This window comes from Rhinolophus sinicus, chromosome 17 (assembly GCF_057876585.1).
Source record: "Rhinolophus sinicus isolate RSI-liver-muscle chromosome 17, RSI-T2T, whole genome shotgun sequence".
Classification (NCBI taxonomy): domain Eukaryota; kingdom Metazoa; phylum Chordata; class Mammalia; order Chiroptera; family Rhinolophidae; genus Rhinolophus; species Rhinolophus sinicus.
In genome coordinates this window covers 140824341-140847829 of record NC_142517.1, presented here as the reverse complement: position 1 = coordinate 140847829, position 23489 = coordinate 140824341, and positions in this window count along the sequence as shown.

The following is a 23489-nucleotide window of genomic DNA, read 5'->3' as shown; positions in this document are numbered from 1 at the left end:
CACGGAGCCATAGGTAGGGGAGTCATACCACTATATTCTCTCTGGCGGCACTCTACTCTCAATGGAGGCTGGATTCACACTGTCCGCAAACCGCCATCCGCGCTTGCCAGCTCAGCCACCATCTTCTTGCTAGCCCCCATTCTTTCTCTTCTCTCTTCTTCTCTCTGCTAGCGTAGCCACAGCAGTTATATTAGTGGCCAATGGCTCACTGGTTACAGCTGACGGCCAACTAGCCACAGCTGATGGCCATCCAATATCATTGATGGCCATTTACTACCTGAGCCAGCACCTGTCTACGTGAGGCCGAGAGCCTGGAAACTTCTTTCTGGGGCTCTGCCCCCACACTCCACCCCTACAGGCTCTCGTCTCGCAATCTACGCGACAAGCGTCTTCCGCGAGGGGCCCTGTGCGAGGAGCCTGAAGGTGAATGCAATATCCTGGACACAGCCAGGCTCTCTGGGCACAGCCATGGTTTCTCAGGGCACCACCAGTACATCTAGGCACAGCCAGACTTCCTGGACTTCTTAGGGTACCACTAGTTTTCCCGGGCACAGCCAGGGTTTCTCAGGGCACCACCAGTGCTTCTGGGCACAGCCAGACTTCCTGGACTTCTTAGGGTACCACTAGTTTTCCCGGACACAGCCAGGGTTTCTCAGGGCACCACCAGTGCTTCTGGGCACGGCCAGACTTCCTGGACTTCTTAGGGTACCACTAGTTTCCCCGGGCACAGCTAGGATTTCTCAGGGCACTGCCACTCTCTCTGGGAACAGCCCGACTTCCTGGACTCAGCCAGGTCTCTCAGGGCACTGCCACTCTCTCTGGGATACAGCCTGACTTCCTGGGCACAGCCAGGGCATCTTCAGGGCACAGCCAGACTTCCTGGACTCAGCCAGGGCTCTCAGGGCACTGCCACTCTCTCTGGGATACAGCCCAACTTCCTGGGCACAGCCAGGGTATCTTCAGGGCTCAGCCAGACTTCCTGGACTCAGCCAGGGCTCTCAGGGCACTGCCACTCTCTGTGGGCACAGCCACACTTCCTGGGCTCGGCCAGGGCTCTCAGGGCACTGCCACTCTCTCTGGGCCTCTCAGGGTACCCTGCTGGAACAACAGCGACTCACAATCTAGGTGCTTTCATATTCTCGATGGCGGCCGGTCAAGACACAAAAGCAAATATCCCCCAGTTCCACTACATGGTGGTACGTTCCCAAACAAACAGTCAAGCTGTCCATTAAATTAGGGATGGAAGGCAATTCCCCATAGTCCATAGTCATTTGCCAGGGCTGTCCTGGGGGTGAGGGACGACCTTGACCTCACCCTCATCTCCCACGGAGGACTCAGCAAGCGTTACCTCCTGGGACTATAAGTCCTGCATCCGGGCTGCCTGAGCAGGAACTTCCCCGGCCCACAGGGCCGCAACGACCTTCGCTTTCTCCGGCCTGTGCTGGTTGGGGAACCGTCCACATCTTTCCACCTCTCCACGGGGCTCCATCTCTCCAGCAGCTGCATGGCTTTTCCTGTGCTGGTGGGAGAACCGTCCACGTCCTCCCACCCCTCCACGGGGGTCCAGCTCTCCGGCAGCTGCTCCTCCTGGTCTTCCTGAGACTAAGTGTTCATACACACAAACTGCTCCACCGTCCTTTGGAGGGCTTTGGCCGGCACCATACCCTGCTCGCTGTGCCATTTGTCGTGTGGGGGACCCTGCTCGCTGCGCCATTTGTCGTGCGGGGGACCCTGCTCACTGCGCCATTTGTCGTGCGGGGTGGCCTGCAGGGTCTCTGGTCCCGCTCCCCATACAAGAACGCAGGACATGGTGAGGCCAAAAAGGAACACCCACGGAGCCATAGGTAGGGGAGTCATACCACTATATTCTCTCTGGCGGCACTCTACTCTCAATGGAGGCTGGATTCACACTGTCTGCAAACCGCCATCCACGCTTGCCAGCCCAGCCACCATCTTCTTGCTAGCCCCCATTCTTTCTCTCCTCTCTTCTTCTCTCTGCTAGCGTAGCCACAGCAGTTATATTAGTGGCCAATGGCTCACTGGTTACAGCTGACGGCCAACTAGCCACAGCTGATGGTCATCCAATATCATTGATGGCCATTTACTACCTGAGCCAGCACCTGTCTATGTGAGGCCGAGAGCCTGGAAACTTCTTTCTGGGGCTCTGCCCCCACAGAGAGGATCTCCAACATAAATTTTTCTATGATCTTTCCCACGAAAAGCTTGGGTCAAGAACCTCTCTAAATATCCCGCTTATGTGTCCATATTTAGCATCTATCATGTCATTATATAGAACTGAAGTTTCTTTTTCCTTTCTTATATTCCCTAGTAGACTATAATCTTGAGTGCTGAGACCTTGATTTGTTTTTTGAAGAAGCCCGAGTAATCCACAATGTCTGACTTTAAAAGGTATTCAATATTTTTTTGGCTGACTGAATGAAGGAAGGAAGGAAACAGTGAAAGTTTATATTGAACCATATCTCTTAAGATTTTGAGTTTGAAACTGTTGACTCAAAAGTACCACATTTGCCATGTATAATGTGCACTTTTTTTCCCAAATGTGAGGGGAAAATAAGGGTGTGATTATATATATGGGTAGTACTATTTTTGTATCTATATAAATGTTTTTTTAATTCTTTTATTTATGCTTATGAGTTAAAAGTATAACTCTAGAAATCAATAACGATATCTATATGCAAATTAGTACCCTGGAATATGATAATTGGTTTTGCTGAACTTAGATGAACTTGAAGCGTTCTTGGCCTTCTATGATGCATAAATATCGTAAATTTGTTACCAGTGCATAAAATTTCTTGTACCTTGTATCTGTTCTTGTGTTTTGTAATTATTTGTTACATAAAATTTCTTGTACAATAATATGTTAAAAAAATAAATGCTAATATTCCTTTATAATACAAACAAGTACCTAAATGTAATAAAATGAAAATTTGAATTAAGAAATTAAAACCAAAGAGATTTTTCCCCCCAAAAGTTTGGGCCAAAAACGTGGGTGCATTTAATATATGGAAGCACATTATACACAGCAAAATATGGTATTTAGAGATCTAGTTGGTTAGCATATTTCATATACATAGCCCTAGTTCCTGAATTTCACCAACAAAGGAAATACATTGGTTGTGAGCAAAATGTAGTACTTTCCATCACAGCAGAGGTAGTTTCGTTTATTGTTTTTTCAGATTTTAAAAGAATTTTGAATATTTTTCAGTAGAGGCCATCTTTGTTGCTCAAGGACAGTTCTTCATAGAGATTTGCTTGCCTTTTCTTCTCAGCAGACACAACTCTGCATACTAGTTAAGAACTCGGGCTTGGGAACTCATGAGTTTCAATCTTAGTTCCAGCACATGTAGCTTTGTGACCCTGTTCATGTTACTTAAATGGTCTAACACCTGTAAAGTAAGGATGATAATATTATCCATCACATAGAGTTGCTGGGAGGATTAAAATAAGTAACATGTATTAAACACTTAGCACAGTGCAATTGAGACAGCAGCTATCATTATTATTAATGACATCTTCCTTTCTTAGGGGGTTTGAGTTTCCTGAGAGTGTGGTGAATTGGGAATAGTTTTCACTGGCCAATTGCTTTTCAAAGCTGATGTGGAAATATAGACTTAGATTGCTATACAAAGTAAGTTAACAATAGGCAGTCACAGTGTGAAAAAGAGACCAGTCTATCAGTTTGTGATAGAACAGAGTTTAAGCTATTATGTATAAGGGGATGCATACCTGCATTATACATCTACATGCATTCTTACATATGTACATGGACAATCAGCTCATAAACCTCATTAGGAAATCATGGCAGTTGGGCTTGTTCGCTCCTCTAAATATTCCTACGTTTTAAAAATTTTGTTATTTATTCCCTTTATAGGATGCCTCTGATATTCATTTTAATTTTATTTATATAAAAAATATTTTTAAAATGTGACACCCATGGGACTATGCATTGAGTCACCATAGGATTGATTTTGGTCAAATGTAAAAATGAAAGCAGGATTCTTAATTGGTTCTAGTGCTACCTGATTATTCTGGAGTCTGTCTGAAATGGAATGCATTTTTTTATTTGTACTTTTTGTATGGTCAGTTTTGTGGTTGAAAGAAGAGGCAGCTCCTTGAATCGTGAGATTTCAGACGGTCCAGAAGTTTCTCAATATTTCTTCATCATACTTGATGATAGAGGACCATTTTGGGTGGGTAAATCTTTGCATTTTTCACAGGTGATTTGAGGAAATTCAAACAGTGTGAAAAGAATAAGCCATTCTTATTTATTACCTTTTGAGGTAGCTTCTGATTATTTTCTAATATAAAGGCTAATCTGGGTGCACCTGTCAAAAAGAAATAGGTAAAGACCTAAGGACTTCAGATGCTGATGTTCTTATAGAAGGACTGAAGGAAGCGAACATATATATATAGATAGATAGATAGATAGACAGACAGACAGACAGACAGACAGACAGATAGATAGATAGAAAGATATATGTAGGAATTAGAGTCTATTCCTACCAACTATACAGAGGCTGCCAAAAAATGTATACACATTTTAAGAAAGAAAAAAAAATCTGTGTTAAAATTGTAACAATATATACCAATAACAAAAGGTGAATACAAGTCATGTTTGACTTCTGCAATTACAAGAGGTACTCAAATTGGTTACTATCAGCATCCATATATATATATATATATTTTAATTAAACTTTATTGGGTTGACAATGGTTAGTAAAGTTACATAGGTTTCAGGTGTACAATTCTGTAATACATCATCTATATATCTACCGCTTGAGCAACGTTGACCAAAGTGTCCACTTGTATATATTTTGTTGGCACCTCTGGTATATATATCTGAATTTCAGATATGAAAATAATTTATTTTGACATAATGTCTTAATTTTGAACCCACTGACCACACTACTACTGCCTTAAGAGGAAAACATCTTTCATAATGTGTGTCAATCTATACTTTTTTAAGTGTAAAATGTGTTTTATTCTACTTATGTCTGTTAATGTGCTTATCTTTGGATTCTGTGATTATACATTATTTGAACTTTTTTTGGAAAAATTTTAAGTACATGTTCATTTAATTAGAAGTAAGAAAAAATAAGCAAACACCCATTAACTTTCAATGCATACAAGGAATTGACTTGTAGCTACCTAATTTCTCTGATCAATCATGAAGCAAACTGTGCTTTAGAGAAATTTAAATGAACAATATATAGTGATTCAAAGTCAATACAAGTGACTGGATTTCAACCACAGCATCAATACAATCAGAAGGAAAACTGATAAAATACGAAGTTGATGTTACTTCTGATGATTTTAGTACAGCAAAATAAACCCTAAGGGGAAAAATCAAATTATTTCCCAAACTTCAGTTTTCAAGAGAGGAAAATCAAAACATTTTACCAAACTTCAAACAGAAATGAGTTAGAAAGCTTCAATTCAGTTCAGTAAATATTTATTCTGCGTCTACTGTCTACCTACTAGATATCAGAACATGCTCAAGACACATACAAGATAATTTAAGATTATTAAGAGATGGTGTTTTAAACACTATAAAAAACATGTTCCTATATTTAGTATGTGGAAAACAGAAGGATTAAGTGACTTGCTTAAATTTCTAAGGAGCCAAGACGAAGAATACAGGGTCTCTGACTCTTGATATAATTTTATTTCCAGCATACAGGTTACACTTAGCTGACTTTTGTTCACGAAACTTTTATCTGTCTGACTAAACTGTTAACAAACTGTGTGAGCTCAGGGACTCTATAGCACGTAAGAGTATTGCGTACAACAGGTGCTCTATAAAATTGTTCATTGTTTAATATTTTGACAGTCTTTGTGACAAATAAACTTGTAAATCAAAGCAACTTTTCATAGCTCATCATTAACAGATAAACTCAATATTTAAATCTATAAGTCTATTCTTCAAGATTTTATTTTAATATTCCATGTTAGGTAATTTTTTAAAAAAAATTAAGATATAAGCAGGATGCTTGGAAAGAAAAAAATCAGCGTTTAGCAATAGAAGACACCACTTTCATTAATGTGGAGGAGAGAGTTTATAAAGGAATGACTGAGGAGAAAAAAGCATAACTGACAACACCTCTCCTGAAATAGAAGAAAATAAAAGGAAATCATAGGGGAAGAGAGAAGCATCATGGACTATTGTGACTTCAGGGTTCCTTCCGTATTTTGTATATTTCTGACAAAGGTGGGGAGAGCAGGATCCTACAGAGACACGGCAAGATTTGCAACAAGGTTTGCAACATACTAATGAGCTGAGATATCTGATCACTGGTGTTTTTCGAAGTGGATAACATCCTAGGTAGCCAATCTAAGAGTGGTACAATTTTGTGGTGAGCTTTGATACTTCTGAGTTGGTTGGAGTGAGGAACAAGGTGAACCACTCACAACCTAAGGACAGGCAATATATACCCAGGGGAGAGTAAAAGTTTTAGCAAAGTCATTTAGAGCAAAGGACTAAATCTACTTAGGCAAATACTGAGGACAATGAACCAGGATACTGATGGATAACAAAGCATATTGTACACATTTTTCAGTCTTTGTATATCATATAATCTTACAATAATATTTATGTTATAGTATTTGAAAGAAATATAATATAGTTTATATTTTATACAAAAATAGTAGTAGGTAGAAGCATGGGTTCATCTCCCTCTTTTCTTGGGTCATTCTTTATGGAAGGTACTTTCATCCATTCAACACTTATTTATCAAGAACCATATGTCCCCGGCCCTGTACTAGACTCTGGAGTTGTTATAATTGTGAAATAAATAGACCTGAGCTCAGGTCTAAATAAACTGGACAAAATATCATTAATTTTTCTTAGGGTGGCGACCTTCTCTGCCTCCTAATTATCCACCCTTGAAGGACACCATTGGTAGCTGCCCATCTGTCTTGTCCTTAGGGATACTGCATTCTATTAACTCTCTCCATAGTTTTCTGCAGGGCAGGTACCCCCTCTCACTGCTCAGTATGATTGCCTTACTTTTGATCAGTAAGTACCACCACATTTCCTCTATCGTTACCTTTTCTCATTGCATCCATTGCTGTCATTGTCCTGTGACAGCATCTCCTACTGTCAGGGCTGGCTGAGACCAGCCATCTTTGTGTTTCCGAAAACACTGATCCCTTCCTACCAATGCATTCTGTTCTTCCTCAATAGGTGATTCCCACGGGCTCCTCCATGGAATAAAGTCAGCTGGAAGTTGCGTGCTTTCTGTAGTAAGTTCATTCTAGCATCCACTTCTCTGAGCCTTTGGATCTCCATCTTCCATGGTGGTTTTGGCATTTTATTTAATGTGGGTAATTACTTTTTGTCATCTTCTAAGCTCCTGGTTTAGGTTTCTTGTTCGGGCTTTTGTCCCCCCCCCCCTTTTTAAAATAGCTTTATTGAGATATTACTCATATACCACACAATTTACCCATTAAAAGGGTACAACTAAATAGATTTTAGCATATTAGCATACTTGTGTGATCATCACTTGTGCAACAATCAATTTTAGAGCATTTTTATTACCTTAAAAGGAGAACCAATATCCTTTAGCTATTGCTACCCATTCTCCCCTCCTTCCCACCTAGCCCGAGGCAATCACTGATTTTCAAGTTTCATCTGTTGTAGTACATATCAGTACTTCCTTTTTATTGTTGAACAATATTCCATTGTATAGATATACCTCATCTTGTTTATAGATTCATCTGTTTGAAATCAGGCTTGTTTGCTTTTTTTTTTTTTTTTTTTTTTTTTTTACTATTATAATAATGCCGCTGTGAACATTCGTGTGAAGACTTTTGTGTGGACATGTGTTTTCAATTCTCTTGTGTACATACGTAGGAGTGGAATTACTGGGTCATATGGTAACTCTACATTGAACTTTTTGAGGATCTGCCAGACTGTTCTCCAAAGTGGCTGTACCATTTTACACTTCCACCAGTTATGTATGAACATTTTAATTTCTCCACATCTTCTCCAACAATTGTTTTTCTTTCTTTCTTTCTTTCTTTCTTTCTTTCTTTCTTTCTTTCTTTCTTTCTTTCTTTCTTTCTTTCTTTCTTTCTTTCTTTCTTTCTTCCTTCCTTCCTTCCTTCCTTCCTTCCTTCCTTCCTTCCTTCCTTTCTCTCTCTCTCTCTCTCTCTCTCTTTCTCTCTCTCTCTCTCTCTCTCTCTCTCTCTCTCTCTCTCCCTCCCTCCCTCCCTCCCTCCCCTCCCTCCCTCCTTCCCTCCCTCTCTCTTTCTCTCCCTCCTTCTCTCCCTCTATCTCTCTCTCTCTCTTTTTCTTTCTTTCTTTGATTATCATCATCCTTTATTTATTTAGATTACAATCATCCCACTGGGTGTGAAGTGTTTTTGCTCTGTGGTTTTGATTTGCATTACTTTACTGACACATGAAGCAAGTATGGAGAAATGTCTGTTCAGGTTTATACCTTTGATGTACAATAATTATTAATTTTAATGAAGTTGAATTTATCTATTTTTTTATTTTGTTGCTTGTGATTTTGGTGTCATATCTAAGGAAACATTGGTTATGACTTTTTTGATATGCCAACTTGGCTATGCTACAATCCTCAGTTATTCAATTAACACTAATCTAGATGTTGCTGTGAAGGAATTTTGCTTATATAAAGTTCCTAATCAGTTGACTTTAAGGAAGGGAGACTGTTCATTTGGAAGGCCTTTAAAGCAGGGGTGAAGTTTCTCTAGAGAGAGAAGTAATTATGGATGACAGTTTTTGCCTGTGCTGGTAGAGTTTCATCTTGCTCCTGCTCTTCCCTTCCTGAATGCCTGGCCTATGAATCCAGACACACTTAACCAGTCCCACAATTGTGTAAGTCAATTTCTTGTAAAAAAACCCACAAAAACAAAAACAAACAAACAAACAAAAAAACACTAAAAACAAAAAAACACAACAAAAAACCTATATTCTATAACTGTATCTACCACCCACATACATATACATATATATGTATATGCTTCTGTGCTTGAACCCTGGCTAATATGAATATGGTATTGAATCTTGTCATCACAGATTTAGTAAAATATGTTTCCTGTCAATAAATTTACCGTTTTCTAGCCTTAGAGTCTACCCACCCCCATTCCTTATCCCAGCATTCTCAGAATCCAATCCCACGTATACTTTCTCCAGTTCTGTTGCAATACGTTGATTATATCCTGGCGCTCATTTAGCATACACTACCTTTCTTCTCTTAAGAGATCCAGCAGTTCCCCAGCTGGATTATGTAGTACTTCTATAACTATTGGTCTAATGGCCAGCTGGGAAGGAAGAGATAGTTTCTGAGGGGGCATGTTTTGTCTTGAAGGGGTACACTTTTGTATGATTATTAAGCAAGAGTGGTGCGTGTACCTTTAATAGGGAGAAAAGGCCACTTCTTCAGGGAAACATGGGGGTTTAAGATTATTTCATACACTAACCTACATTAACCCAAATAGCCCCTCCCTACCTCTGAGGGTTCCACTCCTTCTCAATCAGAACCTTGGCAATGGTGATCAGGGTTACTCTGGTTGGGAATTCCATCTTCTCTAGAGCTCTGCTAATCTTTTATCTTAGTTCTGGGTTTAATACTCACCTTTCCTATCCTTTAGCTTCAGTAGATGAATATCTCCTTACATTCTGCCAAAAATGTCTCTAAGCATTTATGTTTTTTGTAAGTTACTTTTCACTCATCATCAGACATTCATTGACTTGTTCAGTTCATTGACACTTTCCAGAAAAAGCCATGCAAAACCTTAGTCCTGAACCTCTCAATCAGTTGAGCTAGTACACCAAATAGTACATTTCCTTCAAGCAGTATTCTACCCCAGTTCACCAACTGTGATAGTTTTAACAGTTGCACCACTATAGCAGGCCACACTGGCTATCACTGTCTATCAGTGCTGAGGTTCTCATCTCCAGCCTGCCAGTATGTTGACAAGATCCAAAATCCCATCCTGTTTTAGATTTTTGCTTGTAAGGTTTACCCACTACTAACATGAATTGTCTTAGGTTGGGCACCCTGAAAATAGACTCTGGAGCAGAGATTTGTAAAAAGTAGTTTACTGGGAGAACTTTCCGGAACAATACCAGTAAAGGATTAGGAAGCAAGATGGGGCAGAGAGAGAAGGTGACTTGCATCACACAACAAAAGTTTAAAATGTGCCCCTGGGGAGTTCTGTAATGGGGGCATCACTTTAGAATTGTTCTGAATTTTGCCCCATATTTTAACAGGCCAAGCCTTTTTAGCCCATTTCTGACCAGTGTTTGGATAGAGGCTGTCCCTGAGGAGAATGTTCAACTTTGAACAAGGCAGCAACTGTTCAGCAGAGAACAATTTCTGGGGAGGGATTTGGTTATGAGCAAGCCTCAGCCAATAAACTTTTCCAGAAGCTGTGGGAACGAGTGCCTTTCCTGAATTCTGGAGGAAAGGATTTAGTATAGCACACCATGGCATCAGCCACATTACACCAGAGAGTCTGTGTGATTAGACCTCTGATAGGTAGCCTGAATTTTTTCACCTTTCACCATTTCCACTACAAACATCAATATCCTTCCCCTGGACAATAGTCTTCCAGTGGTTTTCCATGCCTCTTATGTTTCTATATAACATTTTCTTCACAACAGAGTGATCTGAAAACTGAAAGCATGTATCATATTTTAGAACCTTCCAGTTGTTTCCCATTGCAGGTTGCATAAAATTGATGCTCTTTACCATGACCTACTCCAATAATAACAGTTGCCATTTTCTGAATCCAGAACATGCTAAGTATATGACCTTAATGATCTCATATAGTCATCACAATAGCCTTCACAGATGCTATTATTGTCACTATTTTACAGATAAAGAGACTATGTCTTAATGAGCTTGAGTAACTAGCCTAAGGTCATACAACTGCAAAATAGTGAAGCCTGAATTTGAACCCAGTATGGTTTGATTCCAAAGCCCTACTGTATGTGTTGTTAAAATGTCTACTTATATAAACATTCCAAACTCTTGCCCTCATTTAAACAACATCATTTTAGTTTCTCAGGCAACTCCCTCACCTATGAAATCATCATTATTACCAACTCATATTTATCTCTAGGAACAAAAAGCATTCAATAAATTTAATTTAATTTTGTATTTTGTCTTTATAGAATATTTGGAAAATGATTGGATGGGAAGGTAATTTCAGACGGGGAAAGTAAAATCCAAGGTGATTAAGTGACCAGTTCAAAGTAACAAATTTAGCTAATTCTTGTACCAAGAATGGAAGTACATCACCAGCTTCTGACCAAGGACACTTCCTTCCATGGCCTCCTGCACCCAAGTGGGGATTTCTCGATGGAAATATTGCCTCCACATCTTTAACCACTCATCAACAATAATTCAGACATATGCTTCCAGAAAATAGAAGCATATATCTGAATTATCTGTCAAATTTGAAGCACGACCAGCAGCTAGAGAGCTCTTAACGCAAGTGGCTGCAGTCTTTGCACAATTGAGAACATTAAAACCTGATGGCTCATTGCAAAGGTTTAGTGGATGCAAGAATTAATCTGTACCCTTAACTGAAGCTTTATGTATAAACCTGGGTCATTGCAGTTACTGGAAAAATTAAAGGATGAAGGAATTGACATCTTTCAGTGTTTTTGTCTATTTGGCAAAATTATCCCAACTCTGCATGTAAATAATTATGAATAAAACAAAAAGTCAGAACAGCTACTAGTTAATGTTTAATGACCAGTTCTCTGGCAGCAGCACACATTCCATAGATTTCCCAATCAGTTGTGTTTATACTGCTGCAAACTCCAACAGGCCCATCTTTTCTCTGAACTTAGAGCACTTTAAGAGCTAATATTTCCCCTACCTGAGAACTTTAAAAGTGGTCTAAAAAGCCATAGCCAGAAATGTGCTTATTCCTTGTTGATATTGTTGTTAACCGAGAGAAGTTCACAGCAAAAAAATATCTTGGGTATTGCTGACTAGATTATGAGAATAACCATTTTTGCCAGTTTCATCAGAGAAGGGATCGTATGTCCAAAAAGGCCAAGTCATTTCAAAACTGGGTATGCAATGTATTGTTTCTGGAAAATTAGGGACAGAACCTGAGCTTAAAAGAAACAAAAAAGCTCAACAGGAAATTTTGTAAATTGTTAACATTCTCCCTTAACAATTTCTTTTAAACACACAGATATTGAGATTTATTAAATAAACAAACCTAACATTTTTGTAGATTTTAGTGCATGTGCTATTGCATTTGACCCTGTAATGTTTTTGAGGATTCATGAAATATTATAGTAACCAGAAGTACCACTGTGAGTATCAAGAAGTACACAATATTGGTATTTGTATTGAGCAACAAAATCACAATCTCTTCCTAAGGAACTCCAAAGTATTGCATTCTTATAACAACTGAGATGGTTAAAGGATTCTTTATTTTAGCTTTATTAAATAGTTAAGGGGGATGGGGGGTGGTAGATGAGGGTAAAGGGGATCAGATATATGGTGATGGAAGGAGAAAAAAAAAAGTCATTGGGCAGGGTTATCTACTTCTAAATGAATTTACCATATGTACACAAAACCATGCAGTATATAGATCAAATCTTTAATTAGTAATTAGCATAAGAAAATCTATAAGGAAGTGATATGGTTTATGGTAAAAACTTCAGGTCACAAATCAAGACATGTGATTTCTATTGAGAGTAACAATAATAGCGGCTGATACGTATTCAGTTTTCTGTTTGTGCCAAGAACTGTTTTAGGCTTTTTCTTTATTGCCTATTTAATCCTTATAACCAGTCTCTGGAGTTGATACTGCTGTTATTAGTGTCATGCAGAAAAGGGCACTGAGGAATAGAGGGTTAAGCAACTTGCTCACGGGGTGTTGAACTTCTAAGTGGAGTTGTGGGATTCAAAACCTAGACCTCTAACTCTGGATCTCATGCTATGAACCATACTGCCTTTTGATTAGCACCTCTACTCTTGCTAAGTGAACCTGGCCAATGTTCTTTATTTTTTTCAATCTGTTCTAATCTGATACCTGCTATTGCCACTCCCACAAAATTGTTTTCAGTATTAAACTGAAATAATGTATTTAAACGCACTTTAAAAGATAATGTGCTCTTCAAATGTGAGGTGACATTATTACATTGTATACAATGGTTAGTTACTCAGAGCAATGGTCCATTAAATGGTCAGTTATGAGTGTATTTGATATACTTAAAAAGTGAACTATCATAATAGACTTCTTCTAGATGTACATACATTAGTTCTTCCCAGAATTCATGAGCAAGTCAAGGCTCAAACTGCCTCTGCACACAGTTATTTGGAGATACATAGGCATATTTCTGGAAACAGGGAAGAACTGCTGTAATTGTCTGCACATGCAGACATTGTCTCAAATATGATTATGCTATTTCAGATATTCCCTTGTCATAACTACCAAAATGACACAAGCAGTACTTTCTTGTAATCTCCATATTTGACGCATGAAAGGAGACTTAATTCCTGTTTGAATAAACAACATAATAAGGTTATTGAGATTAGAGACCATTACTATATAAAATTATGTCTAAGTGGCAGATATAATTAACATTGGATTGTAATTACACTAATTACAAGTCACATTAAGACACTCCAGTAATGACAAAGTGAGAACCCTATAATTGAATGGAATAAGTAGGGAAACATGCTGCTCACACTAATTACCTAAATGAGCTAATATGTCTTCAGAGTGACAGTCATGCTCAATGTTATTACGCAGACAAGGCAGTTGAGTGAGGTATTTTTTAAATATATATATATATATATATATATATATATATATATATATATATATATATATACACACACACACACACACACACACACACACACACACACACACATATATATATATAATTTTTTTTTGGCCTTTCCCTAATTTTCTTCCTTTATTTTCTTCAGGACCTATTTCAAGTCATCAGTAGCTTCAGAATTTCTTTCTTGAGCCAAAGTAAACAAAAACTGCCATTAGAGCTTTCTCTAACCTTGTTAAAGAATGGCATATACAGCAACCATCTGCAAATCCAGGTAAGATTCCACTGTAATGTGTATGGAATGCACTGAACCCTAGTTGTTTGTTTGGACTGGCTAATGGTCTCCAATGTCTCCTCTTTTCTGGCTTTCCCAGCTTACCAAGTCGAGCAACTCTGGCTCACTCTGTAGTTTGCAGCTTTGAGAATCGTCACGCGGTGGGTTCCAAAGTACCAAATATGGATTCCAGCAGCCCAGCCCCAGGGAGACTCATAAGAGTGATAAAATCTGAATTATTCAAGGCAGTTAGTACCAGCATTGCATTGGAACTTACATTTCAGCCCAAGCTGTTAAGTGAGAATATAAACTAATACTGAAATATGAATTTATGGCACTGTGAAAGTTGTTTATATTTTGTTGTTTCTTTTCCCCCTTCACATTACCTTTCCTTTATGTAACTCTTAACTGCCTGGGGGCAATAAGAAAGGAAAATAAAGGGAGCAGACTGCAGCTATTTAAAAACCTTCCTTCAAAAGGAGATCTTTTTTTTTTTTTTTTTTAAGGCAGGAAAACCACAATATGTGGAAAACAGAATTGATGCACTTAAATTGATAAACAATGCTGAGCATAGCTTTTCTTTCTCTTGTATTGGTGAAAAAAGGAAATTGTATCAGGCATGTCTTTGTTAGCCAGGCTTTGGAACTGTTTCTGAACATTTCTCTTTTTCTTGTATTATGTTAATGCAAATGGGATTTCCTTCTCTTCATCCAGAACTTGCAGTTTTGCCTCTACGAAACCAGGCTTATGGGTTTCTAATACAAAGCAGTAACCCAAATATGCAAGGTTCATTAATAAGTGGATAGTACATTAGTCCATAGGTGACAATTTACCCCTCCTACTCTGTTCATATTTGGCATGTAACTCAAAAATAATGACCCTGTTCCTTTGAAGTACTCTACTTCTAGGGTTCTGAAATTTTTGCAATCAATCGTATTTTAGTTCAAAATGGGCTTAATGTTGAATTTGAATTATGGGTTATAATCAATTACTTCAGTAGTTGTACAAACTCATATAATAAAGCATTAAGAGTTTACATAAGAGGATGTCGATTGAAATAAATAGTGTTGGAGGCCAGCCTTCTGCTAATGGTATGCAAATCAGAGGCTAATGGAGCTTGGCATATTTAATTTAAGACAAGTGGGGCAACATAGAATTTATCCTTAGCACTATCCTGTCCTCACTGATGATTTTGAGAGTTATTCATTATCTCTGTTTTGGTAAAGATGGCAATTTCAATGGTTCCTTGCAACTTCTTAGAGTCCTGGAGGCTGAAAGCAGCTCAGAAACTTATTTCATTTTACGTCACTACCTCTAGATAAATTAGTTAGCCAAGTTGTTAGCAATCAAATACCCCAGACCAGGATCAGCAAAATTTTCTGTAAAGAACCAGATAGTAGATACTGGAGCACCAAAACCTTAGCAACAATGAAGACCTATAATACCCAGATTGTGGTTCCTGGAAGTCATTGTCCACTGAAAGATACCAAGGCTACTTGGAGAAATGGTTGATTCTAGTACTGAAGTAGGCGATATGTCAATCTCGAACATTATTCTTGTTCCAGAAACAAACACACACAAAGGTCACAGAATGATGGGGTCATGTTAAAAAGATCCAGAAACCAGTCTGAAGGAATTCCCATGGGACAAATCAGGAACAATTTTAGCATCAAGATGAATGAGAGTAACAGAATATTACTTAGTCAACAGATTAGGAAATCATAAATAAATTAAAAGTTTAATGAAAAATAGGAAATTCACATGGTTTTAAAGTAACTTCCTACAAATTACTTATTAATTACAAGGAGAGATGGAAAGATTTACTTTAGAGAGGAAAAGCCTGGCAGACACTACCTTAATCAATGATCAAAGTGAATATCACTGGTCATGGGATAAATCTAAATTGTATGCCACCTTATAGTGTGCAATTAAGAAAACATGGCATCACTCTTGAGATACTCTCTTCAAAAACAAACATAATCTGAATCTGATCATGAAGGAACATCAGACAAACCTGAACTGAAGAACATTTTACAAAATAACTGGTTTCTAACTCTTTTAAAGCATCAAGTTCATAAAAGTCAAGGAAGGACTGAGAAGGAATTCCAGTGTGAAGAACAAAACAGAGATATGATAGTTAAATGCAACCTGTAATTCTGAACTAATTCATTTTTCTATAAAAGACACTACAGAGACAATAAGTAAAACTTGACTGGGGTCTAAAGATTAAATGATAGTAATGTATCAATGTTAATATTCTTAATTTGGTTGTTTCATTGGTTATATAGGAGAATACCCTTGTTTGTAGGAAATATATATATAAAGGATGGTGGGGCATCAGGTTGACAAATCACTGTTTAATGGCTTAGAAAAAAAAAGTTCTTGTCCTGTACTTCCAAATTTTGTGTTTCTAAATATATTTAAATAAAAATGATCTTAAAATGAGTTGTCTTATAAGTATATTAAAATAAAAATGCAATGAAAAGGAACATTCTGGGATACTTTCCCATAGGGAGACAGCATGGTGGAGTGGATAGAGCATGGATTTTGAAATCTATTATGATCTGGATTGGAATCCGTTCAAACATTTACTAGTTTTGGCCAAATGACTAACCACCTTAAATGTTAAATATGCATGATATTATCTATATTGTAGTGCTACTAAATAAATGAGAATGTATTTAATGGGCCAACTATAGTTCCTGGCACGCAGAAGATGCTTACTAATAATACTAGAGGATAATAGTAGTCATAGTAGTAATAATAATAGTAGGAGTAGTAGTAGTGACAGCCGTAGTATTTTCAAGGACGTTTTCAGTAGTGACAGCAATAGTGGTTGGTATCAGTAGACTTTTTACTATCTTTGTACAGTAGCTGTTGTTGTCAGAGATGATATCATTACCATGATCATCATAGGCCCTCCACAGGAAGGCTCACCTGGATGGTATGCTATACCAAAGAGCTTCAATAACCGTAATCCATCTTAGGAAAAGGAGTAGCAGGCAAGAGGATGTGGGGGGATCAATTACATAGGTGGAAAATATCCTAATTATCAAAGATGAGTGAATACCTCAAAAGAATCCATGATATTGTCGTCTAGTCATTCCTTCTCTTACCAAACACTGTAGAAAGACACTGGGTTCCATTTCTACTCCCTCGAACCCCCACCCCAGCACACACAGACATGCAATTCTTACACCCTCTGTCAAGCACATCCACCTCCTTATCCTCTGTGGCTTGCTCTGTCTTCTGAATACGGTATATGTCACAGGACATACCAGTGCTGAAGCCAGTTGAGCACCTCGGAATCACCATAATAGATCAGTGCAGGATTCGCCATATTCCTGCTCTAACTTATTTTCTGCACTAATTCTATTAATGTACGAATTCTCAATACTCAAGACAAACGTATAAGCCTTATCTAGACTTTATACTCTAACACAAACTGTGTAACATTCCTTTTTAACTTCTGGGTTCAATATGTTGTGGTGAAGGGAATGGACCCTCAGCCAATGTTACTTGTGTATAATAATCTTTTGCTAAAAGACATTTCCAGAGATCATCTCTCTACTTAGTATTAGATGATAAGAGATCTTCTCTCTACTTAGTATTAGATGATAAGTGTACAGTGCAGGTCCCTGTTTGGAAGTCCATTTGTAAGTGTGTCCATCTATGCTGAGTAAAGTGAATGTTCAGACTAGGCCTCATTTTCCCTACTCTTATTTTCTGGAACACTTGTGGATGTGTGCAATCAGGCCTTCCAAATCCGGACTCAATCTCTTGTCTGCACTCTTGACTAAATAAGGAAAAATACCAAATGCCTCAGTCTCTCCATCTGTTGGGGCTGGAATTAAGACTCTCAGATGAACAACTGATCTAGTCATAACAGTTGGGCTTTCCTGTTGCTCCCCCAATATCTTTGCTGTCAAGAAACCTGTGACCAAAGCCCAGGAACATTCTTTGTGAGGCTGTGTATCCTCATACGTCTTCTCTTCTCTTTCCTGCCTCCATGTTGGCTCACTCCAACGGATCTGATTTGCCATAGTTCCTGCTCTTACCTTCAGGCTGGGACTCAATCTCATGGTTGGAGCAAAAAAAAAGATTCCTGACCTGTGTACAGTTCAGATTGTTGGTTAACACACTACCTACCACCTCTGGACAAATATTTTGAAATAAATTTTTTTCCCCCACCATAGATAGTAAAATATTTCTGAAATATGCTCTGAATTAGGTTCCTCCATTGGTGTTTGGTGCATAAGGGTGCTTCTTTTTGGGAACCCCTATAGTAGAATCCTTTCACCAGCTCCTAATCTGCTAGGTCCCACTTTCCTTATCCTCCCGGCTCTCCCACTGCTCCTTGAACTCACACTTGCCTGAGTTATGGTAGTTGCAGGCAATTCAGTGCTCCCCGCCCTCACTTTGGCATGATTCTTCATTTTAAGGCACATCCTGGCACCAAATAACATTCCATCTGCCAAATGTTTCTTTAAATGGCCTTATACCTGAGATACTGCCTTTGAAATCTGCTAAGATGCTATTCTGCATTGAATCCCTTCCAGGGCTCCAAACACAGTTAAGAGCAGAGTTTTGGAGTTAAATCCTCACCTTGATTCTAATTCTGGGCAAGCTATTTAACCTCTCTGTGCATGGAGGATAATGTATAGATAAAATTGGAATGACAACTCATACATCACAAAGTTGTTAAGTACTGAGAACAATCAATTGCTATGTATCAAGTGTCACTGTGTGAGGGCACTGCTAAATGCTTTACTTATGTTATTTCTAATTCTTAAAATTATACTGCAAGGTGTACTGTATTCTCATTTTATAGATGAGGAGTTGAGGCTCCGTATGGTTAAGTAATTCACTTCAGGTCATCACACTAAGCAAGAGGCAAAGCTGGAATTCAATTCCAAGGTTTGGCTGATTTAAACCCTGGCATACTTCACTATTATGCTATCTCTGATGGGAAAGTTTTTCTCCAAAGAAACAAAGAGACACATTTCTCTGTGGCATTTCCTGTTTTCCTATTTCAAACATCTTTTTAGTTGCCAGGATCAAAAACAAAATTTATGTATCGAACTGCTGCAGGCTGGAAAGAAAAATGCATTTTGTCATCATGCTTAATCCTTTTTAACTCATTCATTACGGGATTTTAAGCACTTTGAGTGAGACTGCAATGCACATATTTTAATGAGAAGGAATAAAGACTGGACATTGGTGGGGCCGAGGGACCAATGGAACAGAAATTATGAAGTCCTAAGGATCCTACACCGGATTGTATCAGGTGAGGCAGAAAACAGTAAGAGGAAGAGTTTAATTCTTTGAGATTCTGAGGAAAGAACCCCAGTGTGCTAGAAACATCCTCAGGATAATAGTGTTTTCTGTACTCTTTAAAATTGGTCCCCTAAGTATTCTTTATCCTAACCTATTTTTTTTTTTGGGGGGGGGGATTCCTTGATAGCCTTTTTTATAGTTATAATTATTATATTTTTCTATTTTATTTTTTCAAACTCCTTCACGGGAAAGTAGGTTCCCTAAAGACCAGGATCATGTCCACCAGAGTGACACACAGTAAGTGCTCAATAAATAATTGTTGAATGGACAGTGCAGGGGAGCCGCGATTGGCCTGGGAGAGCTTTGCCTAACACCCCAGCCTCTGTGGGGCCCTTCGCCCATGTGCTTAACCCGGTGTAACCCCTCCCTGCGCCTTGACGGGGCTTGGTGCAGAGATCCCGATTGCCCCGGAAACGGCGTGGCCGGAAAGAGTGCCACCTCCTCCATCTACCTGGCAGCCCACGTTCCTGGGGAACCTGATGCGAAACCATCCGTAGACAACCTGCCGCGGAAGACACCAAGCCGCGTGAGTTGGAATGACACTGCTTGGATTGACACTGCTAGGCCTTGGAGCCTAGGACGCGGACCCTGGTGGAGTCATACAATTAAACATAGTAATAACGAAAGTAATTGTTGAGTGAATATGACATGACAAAAATCCGAAGAAGATCCTCTCCTGTTGTGAGAAGATCGACCTCAGGTACTGTCAGACTGAAATCTACGCAGCTGTGTAGGGATCACCCGGCCAGTTAATACAATGCCATAGTCTTTGTTTTTATTAACACACCCTTGGAACCCTTCTCACCATAGGAACAGGCTCGGAAAGCGGATGTGCTGGCATCTCACCCACAAGGACAAGCAGGGAGGAAAAAGGATCAGTGGGGCTGAAAAACCAAGGCAGGGGTTGTTGACTCTGCCACAGGTGGCTAGTCAGTCCACGGCGCAGATCAAAGATAGTGGACAGACAATTCAGCGGATGTTTCTTTTTCCAAATAAGTCTAATCTCAAACATAAGGGAGTTGTAGACTGTGTAATACCCAAAGGCAGATGGTGGTAGTGTCATCCTGGGGACCTGACCCAGGTGTGTGGCTTATCTCAGCAGAGGGCCAGGACTCAGAATGTTCCAGTGTTCAAAGGAGAAGACTGGTAAGAACTAGGCCATGTCAGTTTGCCTGTGAGTTCCTATAGGTCATCGTCCCCCATAGGTGGTACATTATTCCCCATACCTGACCCTGTGGCTTTCAATCAGTTTACAGAATTTGGGTGACAAGGAAAACATTCACAACAAATAATTCAAATAAATGGAGTGATAAGAAGGGTTATACAACCATATGTAGCATATAAGGCAAAATATCTATTTTTTTTTTTTTTTAATCTAACTCTAAATGCAGAGGAAAAGAACAGATTGGCAAGAAATACATGAAGATGTTATTAATGATTGTCTCCAGGTGGTAGAATCTCAGGTTTCTACTCGGTTTCATCTGTATGTTTTCCAAGTCTTCTCTAGTTAAGATGAATTACTTACAAAAAAGAAAAAGTAAATATTGGGGGAAAAAAAGCAGGAGAAAGACTCCAGTAGGCAGAATAAATCTAAGTAAATCAGATTGTGTAGGTAACTTCTCATGATTCTGTTTCTTGTCCACAGGAGTAGACTTCCTGCATCTTCTCTGGGCTATAGACTGTGGTGCCCTTCCTGGCCGGGAGGCACCAGTTACCCCTTGCTCACTCAAGACCCTGCCTTTCTGCTCACAGGTCAAACCTCTTGCTTCTCAGTATGTGATGATGAAGGTGTCCTTGTTTTTCATTTTACCCAGCATACAATGGTAGTGGACATAATAGGCCTGGGGTTTAAAGAATTCCACAGGGAAACTGAGTCCGATATCACACTTTGGCAATGTCCTTCTGATCCATTGCACACCATGTGTCAGAGAGGTTGAAGTGGAAACCGTTTAGCAGCCCCCATGGCAACTCTATAGGTTTTCTATATGTGTGGTGGAGATGGCACAGGGATTTGGTGAAAATTCGAGAAATCAAATATTGAATCTTTTGGTTTATTGCAAAGATTGCAATGGCCAGTTTAGAACCAAGGATAGTTTAGACCTGCAGTATTTCATGAAGCTGGAAAAGGCAAAGAGAGGGTCATCTATTCCTCCCATGTTTAGTCCCTTCCTGTCAACCTTTGGTTGCCCTCCACTCTTATTTTCCCAATTATACCTACCCTTTCTATCTCACAAGAGAGCCTGTTTGTAACATTTTTCTCTTAATTAAAATTTACAAGTCATATTTTATTTTCTTAGTTCCCTGCCAGGTAACTGATTACTTGATTTCACTTTAAGGTGTTGATAACTGATAAAGACTAAATGTGTTAATGTGTATGCTGATAATACTGACATTTGTTCAGTGACCTACAGAATCTCAGGTCGAGTAGGCATTTATGACACATGAGGTGCTGTAAGATTAAATATATGAGGGCAACAAGACTTTCATAACCCCGGATAATATAGGCTACTATCTAATTGAGCTCAACATTTGACAGGTTCTTTTTCTCCAGAGCAATTTCTCTGGAATCAATAACATTTGCTTCATATTTCTGATTAGATACAATACCTGATTTTTAAAACTGAAATTAAAAAAAACAACAACAAGGTAACTAGTTACTTGAGAGGAGTTTTGATTTTCAGTTTCAAAGGAAGTTTGATCTGTTTTTTTGGATATGATTCCATTAAGATGAGTGTTATATACTGTCTCCTTCAAAGGACTAGCATAAATGGAAGCTAAATGGTAGCTGCGATATGGTATATTTACTACTGTATCCTTTTGCAAGCTAGTCAAGGATAGAGAATGATGTAAGTTGTCTAGGAAAAAAAACCATGAAATTCAGTGCTAAAACATCTGATTATATCTAGAAGGTCAACTGAAAATAGGCTGATCATAGTTTGGAGTTAAGTGATCCTTAACCTATATAGTGCTACTCTTAACTTCCTTGGTGTGGCCTTGTTTTGGTGATTTCTGGTTAGGTCTTTTTTTTGAGGAGAAAACATTGCTTCCCCTTCCCCCCCTTTTTTCCATGCTTTTACTTTAGTTGATCTAATTGCATGTGTCATTTTATTTTAATGCATATATCAGGTTTTGCTTCTTTATCTTTTTAAGATAAATGACAAGTTGGGTTTATTTTTTTATTTGGCTATCTCATTTTAATTTAGTGGATGTGTGTGTGTGTACATGCATGTGTGTATCAGTTTGAAGTTAATAAAACTAAAAAATGAAAAAAAAAAACAACTGTGAGATCTGTTTTAAGACTTGTGAAAATCATTTCTATGTCTCCTTATCTAGAAATTAAGAATAATAGTATCTGGTTTTTTTTTGCATCTCAATGGGTAGTCACCATAATGAGACAATAAATGTGAAAATGTTGTTAAAAGTATAAAATCCTGTTTAAGTAAAAGAAATATATTACTTATATTGCTTTGATTTTTCATAGTCCTACTTTTTAAATTGTACATTTTGAATGTAGATATTTTACTTAAACTACATTTTTTATTTCTTTTCAATAAGATGATGTCTAAAGTATCTATGTATTTTAATATGATACGATACACACATGCATACAAATATTTTTCCTATAATCTTTTTTCATTTAGTGTAAGACTTTCATTTCAACTATCAGTAAATAATTTTTCCAGATTTACCAATCTGACTAACATAAATGCATTTTGTCTTTATAAAATTATGATGAAGACTTTTAGGTTATAGCTCATTAAAATGAAATTATACAAACTGATTAATATTGCAACTATTCTTCTGTTTTGCCATGTGGTTAGAAGAAAACAGTTTATACTTTGGGGAGCTAAGTAAGTAAAACAAATAGTTCTGCCACTAGACAAAAATCTCTAATAAAATATTGCCATTCTGCAAAATACTGGTGAATTATTCAGCATGAATTTGTGGTCAACAATTTAAAGATTTTTTTTTTACTTTTATGCTATGCTTCACTGATCTATTAAGAAGGTCAGGTTAGCATTTGATCTTTTTAAGTAAGACATCCAGTACTAGATAATCACTGTAAAG